Raw genomic sequence first — 8,596 nt, forward strand, 5'->3', positions numbered from 1 at the left:
AAAATATGTATGGGACTCATACAACCCAATAACAAAAAATATTTGTAATCTGATTAAAAATCACCAAAGGACTCAAATAGACATTTTTCCAAAGAAGAATATGGATGGCCAAGGGGTACATGAAGAGGTGCTCAACATCACTCATCATCAGGAAAACACACATCAAAACCACAATATCATCTCACACCTGTTAGAATAGCTACTATCAAAAAGACAAATGATAAGAAATGCTGAGAAGGATGTGGAGTAAAGGGAATTCTTGTGCACAATTCTTCTTGGTGGGAATGTAAATTGGTGCAGTCACTATCAAAAAATAATATGGTGGTTCCTTAAAAATAACATACAACAAAATAAAAATTAAAAAATGAAATGAAATAAAATAAAATAAAATAAAATAAAATACAGTACTACTATAGGATCCTGCAATTCCACTTCTGGATATTTAAGTGAAGAAAAAAAGCAGTAACTCAAAAAGGCATCTACATTTCCAGTTCATGGCACAGTATTTACAGTAGCTAAGTCATGGAGACAAACTAAGAGTCTGACAATGAATAAAGGGATAAATAAGATTTGGTATATATTTACCAGGGAATGTTATTCAGCCTTAGAAAGAAGGAAACCCTGCTATTGGCAACAACATGGATGGATGCTGAAGGTGTTAATTCTAAGTGAAATGTCAGAGAAAAACACTGAATGATCTCATTTATCTGTGGAATCAAGAAAAAAAAAAGCTGAACTCAGAAAAACAGAAGGGTGGTTGACAGAGTCTGAGGGGTGAAGGAAATGGGGAAATGTTGGTCAAAGAGTACAATCTTACCATTAGAAGATGAAGTTCTCACGGGGCGCCTGGGTGGCGCAGTTGGTTAAGCGTCCGACTTCAGCCAGGTCACGATCTCGCGGTCCGTGAGTTCCAGCCCCGCGTCAGGCTCTGGGCTGATGGCTCGGAGCCTGGAGCCTGTTTCCGAATCTGTGTCTCCCTCTCTCTCTCTGCCCCTTCCCCGTTCATGCTCTGTCTCTCTCTGTCCCAAAAATAAATAAACGTTGAAAAAAAAATAGAAGATAAAGTTCTGGGGATCTAAAGTATACCAACGTGACTACAGTTAATAATACTGTATTATATACATGAAAGTTGCTAACACAGTAAATCGCAAATGTGCTCAACACACACACACACATACACACAGGTGATGTGAAGGAAATGTTAACTAACCCTACTGTGGTTATTGTTTTACAAAGTATGTGTATCAAATCATGTTGTACACCTTAAACTTACAGAATGTTATATCTTGATTACATTTCAATAAAGCTGGAAATAACAAGGAACGAAGATTCACTGAGTTAGTATTGTTAAGTACTCAAGAGTTAAAATGTATTAAGTGTTTTTAAATAAGTAAAATAAAAGCACATACGGTTAAGGGGCAAAAAGAGACACGTAACCAAGCAATTTGAGCAATGTGAAAAGTGCTGTGATCGAGGTGTGTTCTAGAAACCAAAGAGGGAAAAGACAAGCCCTGAAGGGAAGGTCAGGAAACACTCCTCAGAGATGAGGAGGAAGATGGTCTTAACCTGAATTCTGCAGGATAAGCAGAAATCCTCTGGAGAGAACAAAGAGGAAGCAGAGACTCTAATATCCAGGCCTCTAAGTTTCCCTTCTTAGTTTACTTGGTATCTCCACCTTCTAGGTCCTCTCAGGCCCTGGGAAAGAGACAAACCCCGAAGCAAGAAGTACTCTCAGCTGGGCTGAAAGAGGAACGCTCTGGAGTTTTACTTGCAAAACCTCCTCCCTGATTGGTCAGTCCTCAGACAACTGGTCAGCCGCCCCCTAATTGCCATCATGTTTCACATGTGACCGGCGTGACTGGGCCAATTTCAACCAGAGGCGTGCTGCATTGGTGATCCCCACGGAGCCTACAGGACAGCTGTTTGCTCTAAGTCTGAAGAGCCCCACACTGTAGGAGTGAAGAGCAGAGCAGCGTCTGGAGGGCAGGGGAAGGGGAGCCCTCGGTGAATTCTAGCCTTCTTTGGCTGTCCCTGAAGAGCTTTCTTCCAAAGAACCGAAGCCCAGCCTGAAACACCAGGTCTGATGGATACAGGACAGTGGGATCAGAAACCTCCTCTTTCACCCTAATCCTCCTGGCTGTGTGCCTGTGAGAAGAGAATTTTCCAGACTAAGCAACAACAGCAGGATCTTACTTCCTATTCTGAAGCCTCACAGGTAAGAAGACTCTGGCTTTTCTTCTTTGCAGAATTTTGTTAATGTTTATTTATTTTTGAGAGAGAGAGCAGAGAAGGGGCAGGGAGAGAGAGAGGGAGAAACAGGATCCAAAGTGGGCTCTGTGCTGGCAGCAGAGAGCCCAATATGGGGTTTGAACTTACGAACCAAGAGATCATAACATGAGCTGAAGTCAGATGCTAACCAACTGAGCCACCCAGCCCCGCCCCCCCCCCCGCGGGTTTTTGAGCTTTTATTGAGAGAGAAAGAGAGAGAGAGAGAGAGAGACAGGGAGAGAGAGAGAGAATCTCAGGCTTGATATTGTCAGCGTGGAGCCCAACATGGGGCTCGATCTCACAACTGTGAGGTCATGACCTGAGCCAAAATCCAGAGTCAGACACTTAACCGACTGAGCCACCCAGGAGCCCCTGCAGCAGAATATTTTAACAAGGCCTGTGGGCAATCTCCGTTCCATTCCCTACCTGGGTGTGACTCTTCCACCTACCATATTTCCCCATTTATGCCAAGTGGCTTCTGTTGTAACAATCTCTACACAAGTTAACTGATGTCCCAAGGCAGCAGATATAGGGGGACAGGTGGGTAAGTAAAAACAAAACAAAAAGCCAAGCAGTGATAGGCAGGCTTTTCTGTATCTCCAAGAGACCAGTTCCCAGAGCTCAAGTAGTGGGCAGCCATCAAGAAGTAATACCAGATTAATGTTCATCTAGAATTTATCAGTTATATAGCTGCATGTTAGTACCTGCTGACTGTACTTAAGGAATGTTTGGCCTTGGGTGCTATAGATTTATAGGATTTCCATACCCCTACAAGGGGAGGGGTTCTTTTATGCCAACTATTTACTGAGTTCCTCAAGTATGTGTGCAGCACGAATTAATGACTATAGCATTAGTAGCTTGGTTCTGTGTAGCCCTGGGATATCCACTTTTTTTTAAAAGTTTATTTATTTTGAGAGAGCGAGAGGGAGAGAGTGAGAATCTCATGCAGGCTCTGCACTGTCAGCACAGAGCCCAACATGGGGCTCAATCTCACAACTGTGAGATCATGACCTGGGCCAAAATCGATAGTCCAGCGCTCAACCTACTGAGCCACCTAGGCTCCCCGCTCACTTTTTTTTGTTTGTTTTTAAATTTTTTTAATGTTTAGTTTTGAGAGAGAGGGAGAGACAGAGAGTGAGCAGGGGAGGGGCAGAGAGAGAGGGAGAGACAGAGCATGAGCAGGGAGGGGCAGAGAGAGAGGGAGACAGAGAATCCGAAGCAGGCTCCAGGCTCTGAGCTGTCAGCACAGAGGCCCACGCAGGGCTTGAACTCACCGCGAGATTATGACCTGAGCCGAAGTTGGACACTCAGCCGACTGAGCCACCCAGGGGCCCCTGTTTGTTTTTAAACTGAGTCAGAGTCCTAGAGAAAAGTCTCTGAAGTGCCTATCTCCCCTATCCCTGTTCTGGAAGTTGGAGAACAGCTCCATGCACAGCTGGTGCCCATTCTGTAGCATTTCCATTGGAATTTGTCTCATCAACATGTCTTGCCAACTGTAATCCCTAGTCTTATGGTTCTCAGCTGTGGTCTCCAGGAAAGCAACATCAGCATCAGCTGGGTGGGACTTGCCAGAAACACAGATTCATGGCCTTCGTGGGCCACAGCTACTCAACTCCGCTGTTGTACTGTGAAAACAGCCATAAACATTATGTAAGATGAATGAGCTTGACTGTGTTTTAATGAAACTTTATTTACAGAAATAAACAGGAGGCCACATCTGGTCCCAGGGAGGTAGTTTGCCAACCTCTGAGCATTTTATGTGGTGTTTCATCAATCAGAACCTTTATTACAGCCTGTCGCTGATCCTGGGCTCTTTTGAAGCTTGTATTCTTTGTGTGTGTTCTTTGGAAACTATATTTACCCACAATAAAGTGTAACTATTGAGTACAAAGCAAATCTTTTCCAAAGGCCTGGGAAGGATGTGATAGCCCCATTGTACCATGAGGAAACTGAGGCACAGGACTTGATTGGGGCTTGCCACGCTGCACAGTTAAGTGTGTTCCTTGAGCACAAAAGGCTCCATTTCTGCAAAACATGATACAAACAGTGTCTAGTGGAGTGTGACAGCAATCCAGGACGTGTAATTACATTCAATCACACTGCTCATCCTAGTCAAACTTTCCCCAGGAAACAAGTTTCACTTTCCATGATCTAGATAATTCATACTATGCTACCTTGTCTACTGGGGGGGGTGGGGAGCACCAACCAAGAAATAATAAAAATAGACAAAGTAGTTAATTATTGGCTTATGTATTTCCCTAGATTTTATCAACCAATGATCTATCTGGAAATCCTATTCTGTTTACAGAGCAGCTGGTACTCTTTTCTCACCATTAGTAAAGTATAAACATTTTTCAACAGGATAGGGATAGTTCTCAACTGAAGAGTTTGGGCTAATGTAATTCCTCCAAGGTCAGGGGGGAGGGTTGGGATGAAGCCTTCCAGCCAAAAACAAAATTATCAAGAAAATGAGAGACTAATGTGCCTGGGCTACTTCACTAAACACATAAGTGGAATACCACGTATTAACTATTGGTGATGGAAAAAGTGTGAAAATAATGTGTAGCATTTTCTCATTGCCTTTTGAATTGGCATAAGCTATGTTATCTTAGAGTAACACACCCACAAATTCAGTGGCTTAATGCAACAAGGGATTTGGGGTGATGTAATTGCTTCTTTAAGGAAGCTTTCCTCCTATTGCAACCCGGAATCTGGTGGTTTTAATCTTGCAGTTCTGTCCCTAAAAACACAAAGCCTTCGGCAGGATCGCATGCCCAGGAAAAGACAGAGGGGTGTGTGGGATGACTACCACCTCTGCCTGCAGGTGGCCCAGAACTAGGCACACGGCTCTGTCTAGTTGCAAGGAGGCCTGTCTTCCTTATGTGTGGAAGAGAAGGAGAGCTAGATGTGAATCCAGCACTACTGGAACTCATAATTTCAAACACATTATCTCATGTATCTTTCCATAGCACCAAAGGGAGGTCTGCTGATATCTAAGCCAACCACAGCTTAGAGAAGGATTGAACAAGGAGTGTTATTTAATTGAAGTACAGCACACAATGTTATATTAGTTTCAGGTGCACAACATACTGGACGATTGTATACATTACTTGGTGTTCACCAGGATAAATGTAGCCACCATCTGTTACAATGCAATGTAATTACAATATTACTAACTTGAGTTTACTCCCTATACTGTACTCTTCATTTTTATGACTTACTTTATAACCAGAAGTTTGTACATCTTAATCCCCTTTAACTATTACACCTATCCCTTCACCAGTTCTCCATATTTAAGAGTCTGGGTTTTGTTTTTTTTTGTTTTTTTTTAAGTTTTTACTTTAACTCCGGTTAGCATACAGTGTAATATTAGTTTCAGGTGTACAATATAGTGATTCAACAGTTAAATACACTACCTGATGCTCATCATGAAAAGTGCACTCTTTAATTCCCATCACTTATTTAACCTGTCTCCCCACTCACCTATCCTCTGGTAACAATCAGATTGTTCTCTATAATTAAGAGTCTGTTTTTTTTTTTTTTTTATTGCTTTAATGTTTATTTATTTTTTGAGAGAGAGAGAATGCAAGCGGGGAAGGGGCAGAGAGAGAAAGAGGGAGACACAGAATCTGAAGCCGGCTCGAGGCTCTGAGCTGTCAGCACAGAGCCCAATGCGAGCTCAAACTCACAGACTGCAAGAACATGACCTGAGTAGAAGTCAGATGCTTGACTAACTGAGCCACCCAGGCACCCCTTAAGAGTCTATTTCTTGCTTTGTTTCTCTGCTATTTCTTCCCCTTTGCTTGTTTTGTTTCTTAAATTCCACATATGGTATCTGTCTTTGACTTATTTTGTTTAACATTATACTCTCTAGCTCCTTCCATGTCATTGCAAATGGCAAGATTTCATTCTTTTTTATGGCTGAATAATATCCCATTGTGTATATATGCCACATCTTTATCCATTTATCAGTTGATAGACCCTTGGACTGCTTCCATATCTTGGTTATTTTAAACAATACTGCTATAAACCTAGGGATGCATACATCCCTTTGAACTACTGTTCTTACAGTCTTTGGATAAAAACCCAGGAGCATGAATGCTGGATCATAGGGTAGCTCTGTTTTTAGCTTTTTGAGGAACCTCCATACTGTTCTCCAGAGTGGCTACACCAGTTTGCATTCCCACCAACAGTGCAAGAGGGTAGCCCTTTTTTCACATCCATGCCAATACCTGTTATTTCTTGTGTTGTTGATTTTACCCATTCTGACAGGTGTGAAGTGATATCTTCTTGCATTTCCCTGATGATAAGTGATGTTGAACATCATCTTTGGCTATCTCGATATTTTCTTTGGAGAAATGTCTGTTCATGTCTTCTGCCCGGTTTTTAATTGGATCATTTGTGTTGGGGTGTTGAGTTCTATAAGTTCTTTATATATTTTCATACTAACCTTTTCTTGGATATATCATTTACAAATACCTTCTCCCATTCCACAGGTTGATGTTTAGTCTTCCTGATGGTTTCTTTCACTATGCAGAAGCTTTTTATTTTGATATAGTCCAAAGAGTTTATTTTTGCTTTTCTTTCTCTTGCCTCAGGAGACCTATCTGAAAAGAAGTTGTTACAGCCAATGTCCAAGAAGTTACTGCCTGTGTTCTCCTCTAGGATTTTTGTGGTTTAAGGTCTCATGTTTAGGTCTTTCATCCATTTTGAATTTATTTTTGCATATGGTGTAAGGAAGTGGTGCAATTTCATTCTTTTGTATGTTGTCCAGTTTTCCCAACACCATTTGTTGAAGAGGCTGTCTTTTTCCCTTTGGGTACCCTTTCTTGCTTTGTCAAGCATTAATTGACCATATCATTGTGGGTTTATTTCTGGGTTTCCTATTATGGTGCATTAACCTATGTGTTTATTTTTGTGCCAGTACTGTACTGTTTTGATTACTACAGCTTTGTAATATAACTGGAAGTTCAAAACTGCGATGCCTCCGGCTTTGCTTTTCTTTTTCAAGATGGCTTGGACTATTCAGGGTCTTTTGTGGTTCCATACAATTTTAGGATTGTTCTGTGAAAAATGCTGTTGGTATTTTGATAGGGATTGCATGAAATGTGTAGATTGCTTTGGATAGCATAGACATTTTAAGAATACTGATTCTTCTGATCCATAAACATGGAATGTCTTTTTATTGTGTCATCTTGAAATTCTTTCATCATTGTTTTATAGTTTTCAGAATACATACCTTTCATCTCTTTGGTTAGTTTATTGCTAGGTAGTGTTTTGGGTGCAATTGTAAATGGAAATATTTCCTTAATTTCTCTTTTTGCCGCTTCATTTTTGGTGCATAGAAATGCATTATTGGTGTGTAGAAACTTCTGTAGATTAATTTTGTATCCCGTGACTTCACTGAATTTGTGTATCAGTTCAAGCAGTTTTTGTGGAATCTTCAGGGTTTTCTATATATAGTGCCATGTCATCTGCAAATAGTGAAAAGTTTTACCTCTCCATTACAGATTTGGATGCCTTTTATTTCTTTTTGTTGTATGATTGCTGTGGCTAGGACTTCCAGTACTATGTCATATAAAAGTGGTGAAAGTGGACATCCTGGTATTGTTCCTGACTTTAGGGGGAAAGCTCTGTTTTTCCCCATTAAGGATGATATTAACTGTGGGTTTTTCATAGGTGGCATTTATTATTATTTTTTTTTAGATAGCCTCTATTATGTCAAGGTATATTCCCTTTAAACCTATTTTGTTGAGGTATTCATCATGAATGGATGTTGTACTTTGTCAAATGCTTTTTTTTTTTTTTTTTTTTTGCAACCGTTGAAATAATCATATGGTTCTTATCCCTTCTCTTAGGGATGTGATATATCACATTGATTAATTTATGAATATTGAACCACCCTTGCAACCCAAGAATAAATCCTACGTGGTGAATATTTTTTGATGTATTGCTGAATTTGGTTTCCTAGTATTTCATTGAGAGTTTTTGCATCTATGTTCATCAGGGATATTAGCCTATAGCTCTCTTTTTTAGTGGTGTCTTTTCTGGTTTTGGTATCAGGGTAATGCTAACCTAATGGAATGAATTTGGAAGTTTTCCTTCCTTTTCTATTTTTTGGGATAGTTTAAGAAGAATCGGTTCCAACTCTTCTGTAAATTTTAAGTAGATATAAAAAGGGGGGAGCATCTGAGTCTTAATTTCAGCTCAGGTCATGATCACAAAGTTGTGGAATCCAGCCCCATGTCAGTCTCCACGCTGAACATGGAACATGCTTAAGACTCGCTCCCCCTCGCTCCCCCTCGCTCCCCCTCGCTCCCCCTCGCTC

At 40.8% G+C, this 8,596-nt stretch overlaps 2 long non-coding RNA genes across 2 annotated transcripts in view; both read right to left on the minus strand.

Moving 5' to 3' along the window:
* LOC121030475 (uncharacterized) overlaps positions 1-8,596 on the minus strand; it is a 188,198-nt gene that overhangs the window by 69,889 nt on the left and 109,713 nt on the right. The window lies entirely within an intron of this gene.
* LOC121030476 (uncharacterized) overlaps positions 1,784-8,596 on the minus strand; it is a 62,007-nt gene continuing 55,194 nt past the window's right edge. The window contains exon 3 of the long non-coding RNA XR_005790240.1: positions 1,784-2,208. This is a non-coding gene — a long non-coding RNA (uncharacterized LOC121030476). The remainder of the gene's footprint in view (positions 2,209-8,596) is intronic.

This window comes from Herpailurus yagouaroundi, unplaced genomic scaffold (genome assembly GCF_014898765.1).
Source record: "Herpailurus yagouaroundi ecotype Mexico unplaced genomic scaffold, PumYag 140, whole genome shotgun sequence".
NCBI classification, from domain to species: domain Eukaryota; kingdom Metazoa; phylum Chordata; class Mammalia; order Carnivora; family Felidae; genus Herpailurus; species Herpailurus yagouaroundi.